Source organism: Trachypithecus francoisi, unplaced genomic scaffold (assembly GCF_009764315.1).
Source record: "Trachypithecus francoisi isolate TF-2019V2 unplaced genomic scaffold, Tfra_2.0 Lachesis_group10, whole genome shotgun sequence".
NCBI lineage: Eukaryota > Metazoa > Chordata > Mammalia > Primates > Cercopithecidae > Trachypithecus > Trachypithecus francoisi.
In genome coordinates this window covers 4,522,593-4,527,372 of record NW_022681455.1, presented here as the reverse complement: position 1 = coordinate 4,527,372, position 4,780 = coordinate 4,522,593, and the positions used below count along the sequence as shown (strand labels likewise).

General features: G+C 43.4%; 1 pseudogene; it reads right to left on the bottom strand.

The window, feature by feature from the left end:
- Positions 1 to 3,823: 3,823 nt before the first annotated feature.
- Positions 3,824 to 3,916, bottom strand: LOC117088932 (annotated as a pseudogene).
- Between the last annotated feature and the right edge of the window lie 864 nt (positions 3,917 to 4,780).

Here is a 4,780-nt window from a genome sequence, read left to right as displayed (position 1 = left end):
GGAGTTCGAGACCAGCCTGGCCAACATGGTGAAACTCTGTCTTTACTAAAAATACGAAAATTAGCTGGGCATGGTGGCGGGTGCCTGTAATCCCAGTTATTTGTGAGGTTGAGGCAGGAGAATTGCTTGAACTCAGGAGGCGGAGGTTGCAGTGAACCGAGATCGTGCCATTGCACTCCAGTCTGGGCAAGAGCAAGATTCTATCTCAAAAAAAAAAACAAAAACAAAAACCAACTTTCCCTAACAAAAAATAAAAAAGCAAAGTTGCTTTGAATACAGTCCCCTATATTACAAGGACTCCTATGGGCATCTTCTGTGATGAGATAGGATGTGGCTCAGGCTTTAATTTTTATAACAAAACTGTAACTTGAATATTTTTTTCCTCCGAATACCTGGAACTTATGGGTTCCTTCCTAACAAGCCAGAGTCCTTATTTTCCGACAGGGGTATAAAATCTGGTTATTTAGAGCATATCAGGCCAGGTGCGGTGACTGACACCTGTAATTCCAGTACTTTGGGAGGCTGAGGCAGGAGGATCGCTTGAGCCCAGGAGTTTGAGACCAGCTTGGGCAACTTAGTGAGATACCATCTCTACCACAAAAAAAGAGAAAAAATTAGCCAGACATGATGGCAGGGGCCTGTGGTCCCAGCTACTCAGGAGGCTGAGGTGGGAGGATCACTTGGAGACTGGGAGGTCGAGGCTGCAATGAGCTGTGATCATGCCACTGCACTGCAGCCTGGGTGACACAGCAAGATCCTGTCTCAAAAAAAAAAAAAAAAATAGTATGAAGAAGAAAAAGAGCATATTATTTGAAGTCACACAATCTAGAGTCAGATGCAGCAGAAGCAGGCTTTGTTTTTAGTTTGCTTCTTGTTAGTGATGTTAAATGTTGGGCTCCTGCCAAAGTCCATTAAGAACAATGGTCTCTGAAAGTAATGATGATGGCTCACAACTGTAATCCCAGCACTTTGGGAGGCCGAGGTGGGCAGATCACAAGATCAGGAGTTCGAGAACAGCCTGGCCAACGTAGTGAAACCCGGTCTCTACTAAAAATACAAAAATTAGCTGGGAGTAGTGACCAGCGTCTGTAGTCCCAACTACTCGGGAGGCTGAGGCAACAGAACTGCTCGAACCCCGGAGGTGGAGGTTGCAGTAAGCCGAGATTGTGCCACTGCACTCCAGCCTGGGTGACAGACTGAGACTCCGTCTCAAAAAAAAAAAAAAAAAAAAGTAATGAGGATAACAACAATCAACTAATGTTTACTGGTTACCTACTATGTGCATGACCTTACTCATTTGAGTCTCACCACAAGCCTAGGCGAAGAAGCCCAAAGCGCGTGCCATCCACCATTCCCTAGTCTAGTCCCTACGCTTGCTCTGATGAGATGGGCATAAGGCTGGCGGTGGAGAAAGTTTTTTCACAGACCGTAAGGTACCCTTATGTCCTCAACCTTTATTGAGGGTTGGTGTGAGAAACAGCCACGTGACAAACATCTCTGAGGGTGTTCTTTATATGTGATTGACTACGGTGCGTTTCATTGTCTAGTGGCTTAAAAAAAAAACCATATGTCATAAATTCCTTTTCAAGTTAAAGGTTGTTTCACTTGATGGTTTCTTGTGCTTCCTTTTATTAGACAGACGTCTTGGTCTAAGGCCTAGAGATTTTGGTTCAGTGCGTTTGAGTAGTGTCAGATGAGCAGACTTTGAAAATGCTCCCTCCCTTTGAGTCTGAGGCACAGCCAGGGCTGGGAACCCCTCCTGTGGCTTTTGGTCAGCTCCCCCTGTGGTCCCTGGTTGTGATCACGGAGCTAAGATTGGTACTCCTTTTGCCTAGGTTTTCTGACAGGAGTTTTGCACTCTTTTCATGTCGTGTCTCTTACTCTTTTACTTCCCTTCCCTTAATATTTTTAGAGTTCACATATCATTTATTGTAAAATGTCTTGTCTGCTTTCAGCATTAAAAACAAATGACTGAAAGAATGGGTGTCACTCTCCGCCTAAAGTTTCCAACAGGATTTTCCTTAAAACACCTCCTTATTCTTTCTTTGTGTCACTCTTTCACCTGCTTTGCTGTTTTTAATTAATTGCTTGACAAAATAAACATTTATTTACTTTTAAAACACACTAATGTATTCTGAAGGGAAACTGGCTCCCTCTCAAATGTCTGGAGGCATCATAATTGTGAAGAGAGACTGTTCCAGGAGAAGAAGTTCAACCTTGAGATAATGACAGGGTTGTCTGGAGAGGACCATAAGGAGTTCAAAGGAAGGTGCTGGAATAAATGAAGACACAGAGGTTGTTGATGCAATGTAGAGATTGTCTCATCTCATGGCCCTCCCACCCCATTCCACTGATGTCAGTTTAGTTACATCCCTTGCTTGCGGTATGTCAACATGTAGCAATCATTTTGTTTTTGTTAACAATGATAGGACTTTAGTGCAATGAACTTGGCCTACATCCCTGAATGCTGCATTTACAGCCAGCTTTCCTTGCTTGACAGCAGACTTCATCGAGTAAAAAGAGGCAATTCCAAAGGTTATTGCAAGATTACAGCATAACAGGTCTGGACAAAAGCACCAAAGGCACTGTTGAATGTGGGAAGATGATTGACTGGGACCTGGAGGAAGTGACACTGGCTTCAGTGGGGCACTGTAGAGTCACACAGTAATGCACATGTGACCAGGCGCAGGTGTTTGCTTGATCCTGTCTTCTACATGAGAAAAAGAACTTTAAAAAAGTCATTGAGTGTGAAAAAGACTTCAGGCCCATCAGATTATTAAAATTATTGTACTGATGAAATGGTTTTTAAGTTAAATTTTGAGTAATGTTGACAAACCTCTCTATTGCTTCATCTGTTGATCAGCATAAGTGACTTACAACTAAGTTAACCAGCCCTTTCCAGAAATTCCGGAGGTTGATCTTAATCCAACTGTTTACTGATAATTTCAGTGCCCTCTCTCTGTTTTCTGATGGAATCGGTTGTTCATACTTTTCAAGTGCCTGCTCCAGGTTAACTTTCTTCTTTCTTCTTTTTTTTTTTTGAGATGGAGTCTCGCTCTGTAGCCCAGGCTGGAGTGCAGTGGCATGATCTTGGCACATGGCAACCTCCGCCTCCTGGGTTCAAGTGATTCTCCTGCCTCAGCCTCCTGAGTAGCTGGGATTACAGGCGCCCGCCACCACGCCCGGCTAATTTTTTGTATTTTTAATAGAGACGGGATTTCACCGTGCTAGCCAGGATCCGGGTAAACTTTCACACTAGATGCTGTCACTGCCTTTTAGAAATTTACCACTGAACTGGGATGATACACCACATAGGAAAAAATCATTAGCAATACAAAGCAGTGTAAGTTAGCAGTGCTAGCGGGTGGTAGAAACCCACGTTGCCAGGAGGTGAGAAGCAGGCATGACCACATGGGTTGGGGAGAGGAGGGAGTGATTCCCTAGAGATGGGACCTAGTCTGTGGGAAAGCCAAGTCCTTGTATACTATAGGAACCTTCCTCTCCAGCCACAGTGGCTGTGCATCTGTGGAATTTTCCTTTCCCTCTTACCACCAATCCTTTGCCAGTATCATTTCTTCCACCTAGAATGTCTAACCTTTTTGTTCACTTAACACAATTCTCCCCAAGTTTCCAAACCCAGGTCGTGGAGGTCCTTGACTGTGTGGCTTGGAAATGTGCACTTTCTGTTGTTGGAAATCACTACCTACTATTGAATGAGATTGTGAAATGATAAACATGAACCCTAGCTGGGTTATAGGAAGAGAATGTTTTCCAGACATGCAATGCGATGGGCCTGTGCCTTCTGTTTACTCATTTGTTGTCACACCAGCCCGGTAATGTGTTGATAGATATGAAGGAACACATCTCACACATGAGCATGAAAACCCAACCATCAGCTTATGAACTACAAAAGGATTATCATTTATTGTTTTTCCCTTGGACATCTGAGAAGGGGCTAAAGAGTTCACAGCCAAACCTGGTTTTATTGTGCTTTGCTTTATTGCACTTTGCAGATAGTACGTTTCTTACAGATTGAAGTTTTGTGGCAACCCTGTGTGGGGCAAGTCTATCAGCATGATTTTTCCGACAGCCTTTGCTCACTTTGTGTCTCTGTGTCATAGTCTGGCAATTCTCACAGCATTTCAAACTTTTCCATCGTTATAATATCTGTTCTGGTGATCTGTGGTGTTACCATTGTAATTGTTTTGGGGTGCCACGAACTGTGCCTGTATAAGATGATGAATGTGATTCACAAATGCTGTGTGTGTTCTGACCCCTCATCAGCCTGCTGTTCTCCCACCACTGTCCCTTTTCTTGGGCCTTCCTATTCCCTGAGATACAATGATGTTGAAATTAGGCCAATTAATAACCCTACAGTGGCCTCTAAGTGTTCAAATGAAAGGAAGAGTTTCATGTCTCTTACTTTAAATCAAAAGGTAGAAATGATTAAGCTGAGATAGCAGAAAGCTAGGCTCTTGTGCCTGAGAATTAGCCAAGTTGTGAATGCAAAAAGTTCTTGAAGGAAATTAAAAGCGCTACTCTAGTGAACACACAGATGACAAGAAAGCAGAACAGCCTTATTGCTGATATGGAGAAAGTTCTAGTGGTCTGGATAGAAAATCAAACCTGTCATGACATTTCTCTGGGCCAAAGCCTGATCCAGGGCAAGGCCCTAACTCTCTTCAATTCTCTGAAGACCAAGAGAGGTAAGGAAGCTGCAGAAGAAACATTTGAAGCAACAGAGGTTGGTTCATGAGGTCTAAGGAAAGAAGCCATCTTC